This window comes from Schistocerca nitens, chromosome 1 (genome assembly GCF_023898315.1).
Source record: "Schistocerca nitens isolate TAMUIC-IGC-003100 chromosome 1, iqSchNite1.1, whole genome shotgun sequence".
NCBI lineage: Eukaryota > Metazoa > Arthropoda > Insecta > Orthoptera > Acrididae > Schistocerca > Schistocerca nitens.
The window spans coordinates 996,772,619-996,790,753 of record NC_064614.1 but is presented as its reverse complement, the minus strand read 5'-3'; the positions used below and the strand labels follow the sequence as shown (position 1 = coordinate 996,790,753).

Sequence of the window (18,135 nt, the reverse complement as noted above, 5' to 3'; positions counted from 1 at the left end):
GAATTGTTTCTGGATCGTCTGCACACCTCTGAGAATCGTGAAGGTTTCATGTGCTAGGGGCAGGACGTTCTTGATCCTTTACAAAGAACAATGACGTGTAATGTAAACTGATGGCTGTAACACGAAAAAGTACTTACTGTAACATGGAAGTAATTGAATTCAAAGCAAATGATTTAATGCACTAATGCTTGGATAGTGCTTAACATGTCACTTGTACTACTGACGAAGATTTTCCACAATGGGTTTGTCTGTTATGCAACATTAAAGTATTTTACACTTTTCGGTTAATCTGAAAGTTTTCATTGTGGATCTGACTGGTTCAGCCCTTCCTCGGAATTCATTGAGGAGCATCTGCCTGCTTGGGGGGGGGGGGGGGGGGGGCATTGTCATCTCTTTAGCTGCCTTAAAGTAAATGACATAACTTTGAAATTAACTTTGAAATTAGGGACCACAGAAGGTAAAGACAGTTTCAAATTACTTCCACTGTGAAGTTTGTTTCTTTATTTTTTATATACGTTTAAGAAAAAAGAGCCTTTTCGCACAGATATGTGTATGAGACACGTAACAAAATTGTCACCCCTTTATTTTATAGGATTGGAAACTCTGTCTTTTAGCTTAACCAGAAACTTATTGGTGACAAAGATTTATTTTCTGTAGCTTAGTCACTGGAAGTTTCGAGGAGCCTGAATCAGTTTACACTTCATGTCGATTACAGAATTATTGTCTTTTCCAAGTGACTGCGGATCCAGCCGTTATTACGAGACAGAACAGGGAAATACTGTTTGAAATTTTCCAAATGCCTTCAAATGTTCCTGAATTTTATTCTTCACATTTTCGCCCAAAGTAAAACGAACTTCTACCAGGAAATCTTGAAGGGTATCTAAGCACTCAATTTGGTTGTAATTTAGACACATTTCCCAAACTGCAAGGCTGTTAATGAACACGTTACACAGATTTGTGTTTGACCCGTGAAGTAATAAATTTCAACTGCTGATTTTTTAACCAGACAATGCCCCCCCAGACTTTGCCTAGTGGGAGGTGTACCTGGTGAAAAAAGATAAATGTCATGAAATATGAGAAAAAGTCTGCTGGGATATAGCCATCTTACATCCTTGTTAGTCAATAAAAGTTTTTAAATACTTAGGTTAGTGTTACAAAAATTCGCTAATTAATAGGATGGTAGGTTGACCATTAATAAAATTAACTGCTGTCACAGCATCGTAAGGTACAGACGTTTTTCACACGCAAGAAAATGGTTCAAATGGCTCTGAGCACTATGGGACTTAACTGCTGTGGTCATCATCCCCTAGAACTTAGAACTACTTAAACCTAACTAACTTAAGGACATCACACACATCCATGCCCGAGGCAGGATGCAAACCTGCGACCGTAGCGGTCGCGCAGTTCCCGACTGCAGAGCCTAGAATCGCTCGGCCACTTCGGCCGGCTTTTCACACGCACCTAACAATAAATTGATTTAATAATTACAAACAACGGTGGAGATTTGAGTAACCATATTGTAGCCGATGTTACAGCCATCAGTTATTTTAACACCTTGTCGTCCGGCGACACCACAGTGGTGTCGCGTGCATAGTATCGCTCACTGGTGGCGACACCACAGTGGTCTCGTGAGCATAGTATCGCGCAGTGGCCGGTGACAGCACTTTAGTATCTTTTGCATTCTGTTAGTGTTTTGTTTAGATAACAATAAGTTACACACGTCAACAAGTTTTTTAAGTACTTGTGCACTTTCATCATGGCAGACGAAAGAGACGGTACGATTATTTACGGTGACTGCGCGGACGCCTTGTCTGACATTCCGGACGACTTGGCCGCTTGGGAAGAAGAGATTGGATATCAAAAAAATGAAAGTGAAGCAGAATCGTCGGAAGATAGTGAAATACGCCCAAGATGAATTCGGCAAACGCTACGGTTGCCAACGATTCAGATGAATCAGAAGACGAAGACGACTATAATTTACTGAGGACCAATAATAAATTTGAAGGATCTTCGGGTCCATACATATTTCTCAAAGACACTCAGAGCGTCGTGGATATAGTAGAATTATATATTAGGAACGATCTATTTGAATATATGCGCAACGAAACCAACAGGTATTACAGGCAAAATTGCAATAGAACGAAACTGGATAAAAAAATGGCAGATTTGTCGACGTTACGGGACCCGAACGTAGAAAATGGTTTGGGCTTGCTAACCTTATGGGAATTGTAAGAAAAGCAAGGATCGATTATTACTGGTCAACGAATCCGTCGATAGACACACCGATATTTCGCAAAACGATGTCCCGCAACCGATTCAGACAAATATCATCGTTTTTACATTTTTCCGACAACAACAATAAATCGGATAATGCCGACCGGCTTTTCAAAGTGCAATTCGTAATTGATTATTTGTCCAAAAAGCTTAAAGAAACATTTAATCTAAGTCAAAACGTCTCATTTGATGAAGGAATGATACCGTGGCGTGGACAGTTAAAGTTTAAAGTTTACAATCCGTCGAAAATTACGAAATATGGCGTACTCATTCGGATGCTGTGTGATTCGAGTACGGGATACATTCCTCAGTCAAGATATATTCCGGCGTTGGACAACCTTTAGCAACAACAGTGATGGAACTAGAATGAGATTTTCACTCTGCAGCGGAGTGTGGGCTGATATGAAAGTTCCTGGCTGATTAAAACTGTGTGTCGGACCGAGACTCGAACTCAGGACCTTTGTCTTTCGCGGGCAAGTGCCCTACCATCTGTGAAGTTTGGAAGGTAGATGACGAGATACTGGCAGAAGGAAAGCTGTAAGGATGGGGCGTGTGTCGTGCTTGGGTAGCTCAGATCGATTAGCCGGCACGGTAGCTCAGCGTGTTCGGTCAGAGAGCTGGTTGGCCTCTGTAATAAAAAAACTGAGTTGAAGGATCAACAAACGAACTTGAATGGATGTCATGCCACGTCCGCAACGACCAAATACAACGATCAACAACGAACAAAATGAAAAAAAAGAAGAAAAAAAAAAAGATGGCAGAGCACTTGCCCGCGAGAGGCAAAGGTCCCGAGTTCAGGTCTCGGTTCGGCACACAGTTTTAATCTGCCAGGAAGTTTCAGTGATGGAACTGTTGATACCTTCTTATGGAAAGTGACATCACCTCTACATGGATAATTATAACAGTGTAGAACTTGCGGAGAAGTTACTTGAAAAGAAAATTCGAGTTTGTGGAACGATACAGCAAAATAGAGGATTCCCGGAAAAATTAAAGCGCGTTAAAGTCAATGTGTTTGAAGCTTGTCATCAACGGAAAGGTGACAAGCGGCCGGGGACAAGCCAAGTAATACGAATTAGCGCCAAGCGAATAAATTTGTACGAGACGTGCGGACGGCAAAGTGTTAATATACGACCGGAGGCGAAGCGCTGTGTCGTTAAATACTGTGCAAAGTAAGAAACTGCTTACAAACGGGCCAGAGAGATTTCGTTTCGCGCACGCACCAGTGTGTGCTGCCTGGCCCCCGCTGAACGGGCAGCGCGAGTAGAGGCTCGCCCGGCAGTCGATAGGTGCACGCCTCTGATGGTAACACCGGTTCCTGTCAGATCACTGAAGCTAAGCGCTGTCGGGCTTTGGTAGCACTTGGATGGGCGGCCGTTCGGATCTGCCGAGAGATGTTGGCAACGGGGTGCACTCAGCCGTTGTGAGGGCAATTGAGGAGCTACTTGACTGAGAAGTAGCGGCTCCATTCACGAAAACTGACAATGGCCAGGAGAGTGGTGTGCTGACCACACGCTCCTCCATGTCCGCATCCAATGACGCCCTTCAGTTGAGGATGACACGGTGGTCGGTCGGTTCCGTTGGGCCTTCCGAGGCCTTTTCGGAGCGAGTTTAGTCTCAATTTAGTTTTAAGAAAGAAAAACCATCTATCGTTTGCAAAGGAACTTTGTCTTAACAAATTAGGGAATGTATGGATGGGAATCTGAATCATTGCCCTCTGCATGTGATTCCAGTACGCTGATCTGTGTGCAGCCTCGTTCCCTGGAAGCAAGCAGCCAAATCCAAGTTGAGGCAGAAAGGACAGACGATTTTACAACAGAGAGTATTCAGGCTCAGATAGGAGTGGTGGGACTGATGTGGGTCCTTGTTTGGTAGCGCCTGCCATTTTGTTTAGTTGAGGTCATGGAGCCATGGACTGTGCAGCGTCGTGTGTTTCCTTACGATAGTTTTGTGCATAATGATGAGTCTATCGTTTCAGCTAAGCGTTAGTTTCGTAGCCATCTCGATCTTGCGAGTCATGATAGCGTTCCCACCCATAACAGCATTTTACGTTGGCCTGAATCATTTCGTGTGCGAGGAATAGTGATGAACGGAAAACCGCCATGGGCTCCTCGCTCAGTATGCACTACAGAAAATGTTGAAAGAATTTGGCAAGCCATACTCTGCCAGGAGTCATTCTGCTGAACTGCGCCTCAGTAATCAGTAAGGAGTATTTTGTATATTGAGCTAGGACATCATCCCTACAAAATGGCCACGCTGCAACAATTGCAGTATGTGCAGCGGCGGCTAAATTTTGCTCGAGAAATGGAGGCCATACTTGAGCAAAATGCCGACATTATTTTGATTATGAATGATGAAATTCATTTTCATTTCAACGTCATGGTAAACCAGCAGAACTGTCGCTACTGCGCCAGTGAAAATCCAAAACTATTGCATGAGCGACCATTAACTAGTCACAAGGTGACTGGTGTTCTGTAAGTGGAAAGATCTTTTTCCAAGATAACAGGAACACTGTAACCGTAGTCTTGGAACGTTGTAGAAAGATGACTATTCATTTCTTCCTACCTGAACTAAGAAGAAAACATATTCCTATCCGGCGAGGTTTCTTTCAGCAGGACGGGGCCACAGCTCACACAGAAGAATGTCAGTGGAAGCTATTTGGACAGTTTTTAGCGTCGCACCATTTCCCAGTTTGGTGACATGAGTTGGCCCCCTCGTTCCCCAGACCTTTCCTTGTGCGACTATTTTTTATAAGGTTACCTCAAACCACGTGTATACGAGCATAAACCACGTACAATTGAAGAATTGAAGGAAGCAATTTGTGCAAAAGTCGTTGAAATTGACAGAGATGTGTTGGAGAGTGTGGAAGCCAACTTCCGAGAGAGGCTTGAGAAGTGCATCGCCGAAACGGCTGCCACCTGGGAGATGTTGATGTCAAACAATAATTTCGGAAAAAGATACTGCACAGGAGTGGATCGTTTTCAACCAAGCGAATCTGAAATACATAAGTAGGTGATTGTATCTGTTTCACAGAGTTGACGGCGCTGAGTGCATTTGGAGTATACACACTCTGATCAAAAGTATTTAGACACCACTATGTAATGCGGAATTGATCACTAGATGTCATAAGAGGCAGACCCGCCAGTATAAAAGGAGACAGGGAGTATTGTGCTGCCAGCAGAGAAGCAGTGTATGGGGGTGTATTTCGAGGTTAGGGTCCGGTTCTCTTACTGCACTTAAGAAAACGGTAAAAGCGTAAGGATATGAAGACATTTTACAGGACTATGTACTGCGTACAGAGAATAGTAGTTTGGAGACGTTGACTGTATCAGCATGATAATGTACCCTAACAATGGGGCAGTGGTTCGAGGGCAGTGACATTCCTGATGTGGACTGGCGTGCCCAAAGTTGCGAAGTCAACAGTGCTGCATACTTACCACTCAAAGTATGTGCGTCTACTATCGTTTAATTGGATATGTCCTTTAATTTTGTCATCAGAACTGGTGGTCCGAAACAAAATCAAGAAAAAGAGCCTCAGGCCACGACATTAGTTGCATGGAATTTCAAAATTGCCACAACGCTCAAAAGCAGGGTAATGCCAAGTCTATATACTTCCATTCGTGTGTCAGTGGCTTCCTCAGTCATTGCACTGTTTGCAGGATTGTCGCTTACTTATTGTTGTGATCAGTGATTCTTGCGTAACTACGCAACCAAGAGAAACATGGATACTTTTAATTCAACCTTCTATTTCTTAACTATCGAAAATAAGGAGCAGATTCCTTATAAATTAGTTGCAACTCTAAGTGAATTAGGCTCGTGATAAAACGTAAAAAAATAACTTAATAACAAAGCAATATTTCAGTTTATACAGGGTGGTCAGAAACAATCTGAAAAATTTGTAAGAGTGTTACAGGGTAGGTAGTGATGAGAAATGACCGTTGAGGAAAAATTCAATACGTTGCGCCGTTTTCGAGTCAATTAGCAATGAAGTTAGCCAATCAGGCCGTTGCGCGCGCCACATACAATAATGTTGGTTGTTCTCATATTGTAGATGATTGCGCACGAGACTGCTCAACCCTTGGCTCGCTTTCGATCCTTACTATCATCCCATGTGCAGTTTTTGTATTGTTCTCTTGTTTGGTTTCAGGAAATCAAACGGACACGTTGGCGCCACTGTCTCTGGCGGACCACTTGAATTTGCGCGCTCGATGACCTGATTGGCCAACTTTAATGTTAACTCGGAAACGGCTTCACGTACCGAATTTTTTTCTTAACAATCATTTCTCAGCACAACGTAGCCTATAAGACCCTTACAGGATTTTCAGATTGTTTCTGACCACCCTACATTTGAACGAAATTTACTCAACAGGTTTAATTTATAAAGCTCTACCGACAACACAATTCCGCACATCAGGTTGACACTTTGTAATATGCGTATTGATACGTAAGCAACATCCACAATGCAATAACGCCCTTTACTAAGCTGTGGTTTGTTCAACTGATAACGTCACTATACATCAGATCAATCAGGAATTAATATAATATTAAATAATAATCAGTCCATGTTAAAAAATTTGCCCAATGTTAGATTCGGCTTTCGAACAAGAACATGGGACAACTCGAGACGCATTCCGATAAAGAAGAAACTCTTAGAGTATCGCGGTAAAAGAAAAAAAATCCAAAACTAAAAACTGCCAGAACGTGGTCTGAAGCGGGGAAGATATAGTCTAGGATACGAATGGAGGAATAAGGGGTTCAGTAGTTTTAGGGATAAAACATCAACATCCCTTTCCTACGCCATGCAGATCCTTGGAGTGTATGCTAAAACGAAGCACATCTCAAGTGTACCCTCGCACTGACTGTAGAACAGGTAAGTGAAACGGAGTCACAGTCGGCTTATGTTCAGAGCAGTACTACTATAGCTCAAGGTACATGTTCTCAGATGTGTATGGTAGTTGTTTCCCTCAACCCCTCCGCAGCAGTCTTTTCTCTCTGAGACAGTACATCCTAACTTGCGTTATTATGCAGTATTTACCAGTACAAAATCAAAGTTTCATTGTCGTTAACCACGTGTTTGTGTCACGCCACGAATTTTTCATCTCACCTCCGTATCTCAAGTAAAGTGTGCAGCACCTATAGGACACTTACCTGTCCATATCCACCCAAATGCATGCGGTGTGTAAATGGAAGATGGAAGAAATCATAGATCCCACATTTGATTTTATTTGCGCGGGTAACTGAGTTCGGCTTTGCAGCCATCATGAGACCTCATAAGACAGATGTGGCCTACACCATATTTACAGTCCAAACATTTTAATTGCACTTTGATATTAAGTAACCTTTCATTTATGTCCAGGTCGAGTCTCAGTTTCTACAATTTATGCACAAATAAATGGTTAACCACATACAACACTCTGTTGATGTCCTATAATATAATTGTTCGGGTGCAGTAACCTGACATAGAAATGACCAAGTTCACGTGTGGCAATAAACATGTAATTATACTTTTAACTCACTGTTCATGGAATTTAACAGCCAACTCGGCACGAAAACATTGTACACAGAAAGTAACTATAGAAAGTAGCACTGTTCATATTCTGATCCTATTGTCACATTTAGCAGAAGGCTCTGTTGGAGATAAGCACAAATCATGAAATTATCAATTCACCGTCAGTCATTAAAAACAGTCTCTCAGCAAACTCTCGGACACGAAATTTGGATAAAAGACAATAGATTTTCTACTTGTATTCTTTACTAAATCGTCTGCGGTACATTGACCAGTAATTCTGGCTTCATATTTTGCTTGTTTCATAACCTTCTGCAGACTGAACTAAATGGTTTCTATAGCCTCTCTTTCATAAGATTACAGTAATTAAAACTTAAGTTATCTATTGCTGCTTGATGTATTTTAATAAGTTACAGTTAAAAGTTATGTTCCTGAGCAAACGAATAGTAAAGGAAGATTCTTCTATATGCAGACTTTTCGATACAACAATAACTGCTATCGAATTACGCTTTCTAGTTTGTCAAAATACGATATTCTTTTTCGGTAACTCTCAGTGCTAATTACTCAAACTAAATGAAGGCAACAGTTACTACCATCTTTTCAACATTAGTTGTATAAAAGCTCCACTTATTTACGTATACTTCTGATTTTCCTTATCTGAAAGTTAGCAGTTAGGTATAACTTTACATATGAAAAATGATAACGAAGTTTTATATTACTAGTATTTGTAATGAGAGTCGTTTTTATGTAGGCTAATTACACATATTATTTCTTATTAACCAAAAGAACGTAATCTCTATATGTAAAAGGCAATGTCCTGACTGTCTGACTCATCATCGTCCAGCCCAAGTCGCCAAGGATAGAAACTATAAATTTGTAGAAAGTGTGGACCTTATACTGTAGGCGTTTCTAAGAAGAGATTTTTCGAAATTCAACTCCAGGGTTGTGAAATAGGGGATGTAGGACTGTTTTGAAAAATGTCGCTATTGACGCAATTTTGAAGCTAGACCTACGAAAATTGGCATTTGGTTTCTCGGTCAGAACTAAAGAAATACGTATTCAGCTTTTTTGGAAATTTAATCCTATGGGGGTGAAATAGTGGATGAAACCTTTTTTGAATATGTACAAATGGTACTTCTAAAGTATTTTTAATGCTACATGTATGAACATTGGTATCTGACTTCTCGGTTACAAAAAAAAATGTGTTTTAGTGTTTCTGGAAATTCAATCCCTTTCATTTCTCAGACATAAAAAAATATTTGTTAGGGAATGTGAGTCGATATGGAAATACCTCCACAAGGACGCAAAAGGCGTGATTAACAAAACCTTAGACTCCAGCGATTCTGGTCAGAAGTACATTCTCTGCAGGACATACAGTCTACATGGGCGAAGCAGAGGGCGCTAAGCTAGTGGATAATAAAGTCAAGTGGCTAAAACCTGAGTTAATATTCAAGATTTTGATACTGTAGACTGTCATAAAAATAACACTACTGAGTATATTTGAGAAAAAAGAAAACTTTTGGTGGGAAGAAAGACATAGCAGGGGGATAAAATCCAACTGTACTGTTACGTCGTGCACGCGTTTCGTTCAGTTCTGCTTCACCTGCCCTCGACGTACAGGACACTCTTGCAACATAAGAGGTATAGAAGATGGAATCACTTGAGACATTAAAAATACGTGCCGGGCTGTAGCTCGCAGTGTTCCGACTTAAACAAAGCAGGAAATTCTTATTCCAGATACAGCGGACAAAGTATCAAATTACACCCTTCCTTTCCCCTCCTCCCCCCACCAGAATGCGAGACTACTGCGTCGCGTCGCTCGCAGCACATTTTAAGAGGGAAAGCATGAGTTCATCATTATGACTACAGTCTCCGGCTTCTTTCTGATGTGAGAGAGTCTTGCAAAGAAACCTACGCCTTTCAGCTGCAGCCTTCGGCTAAAGAGCTGACGGTTTACGAGCAAACTTAAAATGGACGTAATATGTTAGAGCTTCCTCTGGAGTCGTTAATGTGTAATAAACGCCCTGTAATCCTCAGAAAAGTTTAAGATTTCCTTCTCATTCTCCGTCAATATAATGTAACAAAGTTTCCGTTAATGACTCAGTCTTTCTTCCTTTGTGAATACGATAAATGAGTTTTATCTGCAGATGTTCTGATGGCTCCTTCTGTCGTCTGCTACTCATTTTTCACTTCTTTGCCCTTTAATGGCAGCCTTCTCGCTAATTTTGACGGTTATCTTGATTTGACAGTCTATAGAGTAAACGTGAATGTTTAACTGGCAGCAGTGCTTCGTCCTTGAGATGGATGAGATGCGATTAGAAAACAATGAAAACACATTTTCTCTGAACTTACAAGAGCTACGGGAAAAGTTTTTACAAAACTGAATATAGCGGGATAGTTACCGAATTTATCACCGCTGGACATGTTTCCGAATTGTGTAACCGATTATTTCAGTATTTTATATAGCTGTGATTTCTATCTATGGAGCTGTATTCTCATCGTACCATAAAAGTCGTCCGTCATTTTTATTTACGTATTCACCAGCGACATTTACACACCTCTGTAAAAACAGAAGGATATACTAAGATGAAAGGCCTAGCGCAAAAATGTGCCCGATGAGGAGAAGGGAGGGTAACTGCTTCTTCCCTTCATATATGAGACGATACTTAATTTTTTTTTAGTCTTAGTCTATGCTCCAATTATTTGGCTACAAAATGCCGTTTGTTTCATACAAATCTGATTATTAGATTCAGAGTTATTAATTTGTTCGTGAAGCATGGTAACTAGCGCCACGTCCATTTTTGCCGTGTCTTTCGCAGTAGTCAGCATTGACTATAGTACAACAACCATTTATGTTCCACGGTTCAAAATGGTTCAAATGGCTCTGAGCACTATGGGACTCAACTGCTGAGGTTATTAGTCCCCTAGAACTTAGAACTAGTTAAACCTAACTAACCTAAGGACATCACAAACATCCATGCCCGAGGCAGGATTCGAACCTGCGACCGTAGCGGTCTTGCGGTTCCAGACTGCAGCGCCTTTAACCGCATGTTCCACGGATATAAATACTTTTTATTTGGGTTACAAGAGAGAATTGTTATTCTGATGTTTGCCAGCCTGTCTGCATTGTCGACTATTGTTTGTCAGTTTCTTCATCCTAGTTGTTTACGTTTTGGTGATACAAATGTAATAATTTTGCGAAACGTTATAACACAATGGGTAGAATAAGGAAGTTTGGATATAAGCCTAAGTTTCGTGGAAATAAATATGTAAAAATAAACCGCGAAACTGCTAGTTTTGAACAGATGGCAGAAAATAATATTTACAGTGAAGTCAGTGTGAGTGTCAGTGCTTCAAGCAAGAAGCTTCTAGGTGCTGCCGGTTTTCCAAGTGCCTCTCAAATGCGTGACAATGCAATATGTGGTGTGAACAGTGTTTCTGTTGTTACTGACACAAGCATTCTGATCTCCATGTGGTTATTACCTGAACTTATCGAAAAACACACAAATTGTAAAAACTGTCGTGGAAACGTTACTTTGCACGAAGATGTGGTGAAAACCAAGGGAATTGTTTGTAATTTAGTTTTGGCATGTTTGGAATGTAGCTGTACTGCCAATACAATGTCATCCCACGTAACAAGAAGCAGATTGTATGAAAACAATATAAGATTAGTGTATGCACTTAGATCTATTGGAAAAGGGCGAAGTGCAGGTGTTGTTCTTTGTGCAGTGATGACCATTCCTCCACCTCCAAGAAAGTCTGATGTTTACCACAAGACTATTGGTGCAGTTGCAGCTGAGGTAAGTGAATCTACAATGTTGAAAGCAGCCAAAGAAGCAGTTCAGTTGAATGATACGAAATCTGACCCAAGGCAAATTTCTGCTGGTTTTGATAGCAGTTGGCAGAAATGTGGGCATACATCCCTAAATGGCATTGTGTCAGCAACTTCTTTTGATACTGGGAAGGTTCTGGATATTGAAATTATTACTAAGTTCTGTGACATCTGTAGCAAAAATCCCACTATACAACATGTGTGCAAAAAGGACTATGATGGTTCTAATGGAGGCATGGAAGTGGCTGGTGTTGCTAACATTTTCAAAAGGTCTGTGCAGTCAAGAGGTATCCTCTATACAGACTATCTTGGGGACGGGGACAGTAAGGCTTATCAGAAAGTGGTAGACGATAAACCTTGTGGGCCTAGAGTCAAAATTAATAAACTGGAATGTATAGTACATGTACAGAAAAGAATGGGATCACGACTTCTAAAGATATGTAAGGAAAAAAAGTTAGGTGGTAAAGGGGGCCTGACAAAGTCTGAAATAAATAGGAGGCAGACTTATTATGGTATAGCCATTAGAAATAACTGCAACAATGTAGAAGCAATGAGGAGAGCCATCTGGGCTATATTCTTTCATAAAATTTCAACAGATGAGGAACCACAACATAACCTTTGCCCACTGGGACCTGACAGCTGGTGCAAATTCAACAACCCAGCTACATCTTCCAGCTATAAGCACAAACATTAAATTCCAGAAAATAATCCTGCTAGCTGTGAAACCCATTTTCAGAGACCTTAGCCAACAAGAGCTCTTGAAAAAGTGTCTCCATGGAAAAACTCAAAACCCAAATGAAAGTTTGAATTTTGTCATTTGGACAAGGCTACCAAAAACTGTTTTCGTTAGAAAAGAAACACTAAAATTTGGTGTTCATGATGCAGTGATGTGCTTCAATGCTGGTGTATCAAAGAAGACTGATGTATTAAGTGTAGTGTCGGCAGACTTGCCAACACTACGCAAACTAATTGAAAGAGGCGGCCAAGATGCACGCGCTAACTCACGAAGGATGGAGTGAGGTCTGAAACAGGAGACTTAATGAATGTGATAAAGAAAATACGTATCTTTGGAATATACTTAACTTTTAATACATCCTTGTATACATCGTTCTTGATGAGACATCTGGAGATTGTGGCGATACAAGTGACTCTTTATATACAAGCTATTTAAGGCTAATGGCGCCTTGCTAAGTCGTAGCCATTAACTTAGCTGAAGGCTATTCTAACTGTCTCTCGGCAAATGAGAGAAATGGCTTCGTCCGTATAGTCGCTAGCAACGTCGTCGTACAACTGGGGCGAGTTCTCGTACGTCTCTCGAGACCTGCCGTGTGGTGGCGCTCGGTCTGCGATCACACAGTGGCGACACGCGGGTCCGACATGTACTAATGGACCGCGGCCGATTTAAAGCTACCACCTAGCAAGTGTGGTGTCTGGCAGTGACACCACATTAAGACTCTTGGGAACAAAGGATGGTATCAATATTGAAAGGGGAGTGAAAAAGATTGATATGGACCATATCCTTTATGCTGATATTTCTGCAGGAAATGCTACCAAGGAGGCCAGGATAACCAGAAGATCAAAGAAAAGAAGATAAAGATCAAGAATCTGAGCCACAGTATAGCCCTGGAGTGTTTTAAAAGTGTGTGTATATGACACTGTACACTACTTTCTTGCATGTAAAACTTCAATACCATTTTTCTCAAAACTACATTTTTTGACCTTCTGGTACACTTTTCTCGAAAACTATGACTGCTACAGACATCAGACTTACAGTATCTCTTGTTAATACAACGATGATTAATTAGATAAAAAAATAGCCCAGTAGTGATAAAAAGAACAGATTTACAAGCTCCAAGGTGTTTAGAAAAGTTTTAATTTTTTGTCTCAAAAAACCAAAAAATGATTACTCATGAAATATATAAAATACATTAACCATTTTTATGTGATTTGAGAATGATGTTTCAGCTGTACACTGTAACAGTTTCAGGTCTTTATCTCCATTAGTTACTTCAAAAAGTGTACCTGACGTTTGCTCGTTTTAGCATTGATTCCTTATGGGAGTTCCCTCGCGATTGTGTCCCCTTAAAGCAACGTTATAACCAAAGCAGCTCTTAACCACCCTTGATCACTCTGGGTGTGGACTATAGACAATTCGCCCTCCCCTTCACCCGCTTCTCCTTGGTGCAACCAAAAGCAAAAGCTATAAATATAAAACTATACAGATACTTGTCGTTTATATGAATCGCGTTGGAAAAGTAAATGACGTGTACAAAAGCAGGATTGGCTATAGTTAAATGCCTCTCAATTATTCTATCAATGTTGTGAACACGAGTGTTTAAGTAGTCTGACTTATCAAACTTCTCCGCGAGTATCACTCTCTTTTATTTATTTAATGTAGGGTCAAAGGCGTAGAGGACAATAACTATTTCATAAATAAAATTACATTAACATTGCACAAAAATGCCACATTAGTTCGCTAAACGTACACACCAAGTAGACTCTCCTAGACGATCATACGTCTGCAGGTTTTTCATATTGCAGTATGTGACGCTACATTTATTTTGTTTTGCAATTAAGTTACAAATTAAAGTAATCTTGCTTTCCCATTTGCTATGTTTCTCCGAAACGGGAGTGAAAGGAAAATTAGATATAATTGTTGTGGATTGGCAAGACAGCCAATCCACTAGGAGGAAGCCGAAAGGCACGCGTTTAAGCTCACGCAGGCTGGCGTGAGGTCTGGAACAGGACACGGAAATGAGAATAGCCAAAAACGTACGTAGCTGCTGGAATACTTTAATCCATAATTGGTGAACATCGCTCTTGACGGTACATGTTTTACAGCATCAATAGTAACTAGTAATGGCGCCTTGCTAGGTCGTAGCAAATGACGTAGCCGAAGGCTATGCTAACTATCGTCTCGGCAAATAAGAGCGTAATTTGTCAGTGAACCATCGCTAGCAAAGTCGGCTGTACAACTGGGCCGAGTGCTAGGAAGTAGTGGTGGGCAGGAAATCGCGTATCTGTTAGAAATCGCAGTGACTGAGAAGTCACAGATATCACAGTAGCAACTTTACAAAATCTAACTGCGATTTCAGTCACAGTTAGCAGTCGCAAGTAGTAGTTCACATTCAAAGACGTGAGCCATCTATTGGTCGAATTTAGCACTGCTTTCTGCGATTTCAGTGAGAAGTCGCAACTAAGAGTCGCAAGTAGCAACTAAAAAGCGCGGTTAACAGTGGCATCTGTTGGCCGAAGTTCGTACTACGTCCATCTCTGCAGTACGCTATGGAGTCTAACTGCGATTTCCGTGACAAGTCGCAACTAAGAGTCGCAAGTAGCAGCTAAAAAGCGCGGTTAACAGTGCCATCTGTGGGTCAAAGTTCGTACCACGCCCATCTCTGCGGTACGCTATGGAGTCTAACTGCGATTTCCGTGACAAGTCGCAACTAAGAGTCGCAAGTAGCAACTAAAAAGCGCAGTTAGCACTGCCATCTGTTGAGCAAAGTTCATACTACGCTATTCGCTACCGAGTCAAACTGCGATTTCTGTGACAAATCGCAACTAAGAGTCGCAAGTAGCAACTAAAAAGCGCAGTTAACATACTTTTCCTAGTGTCATCTGTTGACCGACGTACGTACTTCGTTGTGAGAGCCTTGTTCCTCACGAGATCGATGTGCTGTGTGTGCATATGAAGGGCTTATTTCAATAGTGGTACAAGTCCATTTTTGTTAATTTTGAGATATAGAGTCGTAAAGTTAAATGAGCGCTGAAAAATCTGCAGTTGAGATACCAGAAATATTCAAGCATATGGCTTCTTGCTAGAGATGAACCTTTATTTATGTTTGTTTGGATCACTAATTTCAGAAGCATTATAGACAGAAAAGTGGAGGTAATGGACTTGTACCACTATTGAAATAAGCCTTTCATATAATATGACGACATGCACATTCAGCATCAGTTATGGTTGGTCAAATACTGCTGTGACTCTGAATGTATTATATTAATAAGAAGCAACATTGCCGTTTTCTCCTGAAAATATCAAGTAACGTAACAAATGTGTTTGATTCTGCTTCCAATATGACAGTTTTGGTTAATACTCCACATGCCTACAGGACTTTGCAATGTTAACACAGCAGAACTCAGACATCTGTATAAGTGTAGAGAAATGAAAACAGTCATATGAATGCCTCACTTTTGTTACGACACAGTTCAAGACTCGGGAGAAAAGTTTTACACCTGGTGTTCTACATGGCAACTTCACACACAAGAACTTTTTGCCGACACTACTACCACCTACATAAGTAAGCTTTTCCTGTGTTACTTTCAAGTAATGCACTTAAGCTATTCCTGATTTAACTGGAAGATCTGTACTTCCCACTTTCATATCAACAGCCTCAAAATGCATATTGTAGACTTCGGGATATGTTACAGGTCAGTGTCACACCAAGATTGTGGAGAAAGGGGGCCGGGGGGGGGGGGGGGGGCATGTCGCTCTCCAACAAGTGTTTACCAATAAGTAAGTGGCGGAAAATTATGGGTATAGGACGGCTTAAACATGTGGAAAATGAGATTTTTATTATTCACTCACTGTATTTGACATTTATTATTCCTTTAAAATCGCACAACAACTTCGATAAAACACAGCTTAATCATTCACACACTTATTTCACAATTGTTTCACTTTTAAACTGCAAATCCTCTAAGAGCTGTCTTGAATCTTCACGAGTCCCTCCCAACAGCCTTGATGTGGATAGATACGTACAGCAACCAGTAATCAGAGTCAGAACTGTGTCTGCAAAAACACAAGGATTATTAAACAATTTTTGCTGTCATTAATTACTAGAAGTATAATTGACAGAGTAGATTGCTAATATTTGCTATAATGAATATCACATTTGCAAGAACGATCTCACTGAAGTAATTAAGTCCATCGAAACGCTTAGAAACTAACCTCTCGTCTGACGAAAACGGTCTAAAGATGCAGTGGCAATTTCTTCAGATCTGTTGACAATGATATTTTCAGTTATCACTTTACTGAGTGACTGAAATGTAGTTCAGGTACCTGTGAACATAACAATATGTTAGAATTCATTTTCTAAATACGAACTATTACGGTACTGTACGGCTACTTACATATTAATTACACTATTAATATTTTCACAGTTGTTTCTTTAATACAAAATTAAAGCCAACGGAAGAAAAAACGTAAAACATACTTGCCAATGACAGGTTTGTTGCGATGCAATTTTCCGTGTTGACAGATGTAACTTTTTCATACAGTAGTAAGTCGCAGAAATCGCAGGAGGCACAGAAATCGCAGAAGTAGCAGGAGTCACAGAAATCGCAGAAGTAGCAGAAATCGCAGAAGTAGCAGAAATCGCGGAAGTAGCAGAAATCGCAGAAATAGCAGTGGCGGAGGGATACACGACCTATGCTCCTTAACTGCGACTCTTAACTGCGACAAATCGCAGTTAAGAATAACAGATACTGAAAAGTAGCATTCACAGAAATCACTGATATCGGAAAATCGCAGTTTAGCCCATCACTACTAGGAAGTCTCTCTAGACGGGCCGTGTGGCGGCGCTCAGTCTGCAATCACTGATAGTGGCGACACGCGGGTCCGACGTATACTAACGGACCGCGGCCGATTTAAAGGCTACCACCTAGCAAGTGTGGTGTCTGGCGGTGACACCACAATAATCATTCCCTCTGCACAGGAATTATTTTGGTCTAAGTTAATTTTGCAGTACTTTGTAAGGTGGTCGTGTGACTTTGCTTTTTGTATGTTGTCGACGTGCACATCAGCGAGAGAGCAAGTTACGTTGCTGTTAAAACATCTTTGGTCTTGTCGTGGAACAGTCTCTGCGTCTGCGCAGTCTCATACAGTTAGTAGAAGTTAGTGATGGGCTAAACTGAGATTTTCCGATATCAGTGATTTCAGTGAATGCTACTTTTCAGTATCTGTTATTCTTAACTGCGATTTGTCGCAGTTAAGAGGCGCAGTTAAGGAACATAGGACGTGTATCCCTCCGCCACTGCTATTTCTGCGATTTCTGCTACTTCCGCGATTTCTGCTACTTCTGTGACTTCTGCTACTTCTGCGATTTCTGTGACTTCTGCTACTTCTGCGATTTCTGTGACTCCTGTGATTTCTGCGACTTACCACCATATGAAAAAGTTACATCTGTCAACACAGAAAATTGCATCGCAACAAACCTGTCATTGGCAAGTATGTTTTACGTTTTTTCTTCCGTTGGCTTTAATTTTGTATTAAAGAAACAACTGTGAAAATATTAATAGTGTAATTAATATGTAAGTAGCCGTACAGTACCGTAATAGTTCGTGTTTAGAAAATGAATTCTAACATATTGTAATGTTCACAGGTACCTGAACTACATTTCAGTCACTCAATAAAGTGATAACTCAAAATATCATTGTCAGCAGATCTGAAGAAATTTGCCACTGCGTCTTTAGACCGTTTTCGTCAGACGAGAGGTTAGTTTCTAAGCGTTTCGATGGACTTAAT

The 18,135-nt window shown here is 40.8% G+C and overlaps 1 long non-coding RNA gene across 1 annotated transcript; it reads right to left on the bottom strand.

Moving 5' to 3' along the window:
- Positions 1-16,204: 16,204 nt before the first annotated feature.
- Positions 16,205-16,910, bottom strand: LOC126237837 (uncharacterized). Its single transcript, XR_007545215.1, has 3 exons — positions 16,826-16,910; positions 16,561-16,671; positions 16,205-16,401 (listed from the first exon to the last, which is right to left on the bottom strand). It is a non-coding gene; the product is annotated as an uncharacterized LOC126237837 (long non-coding RNA).
- Between the last annotated feature and the right edge of the window lie 1,225 nt (positions 16,911-18,135).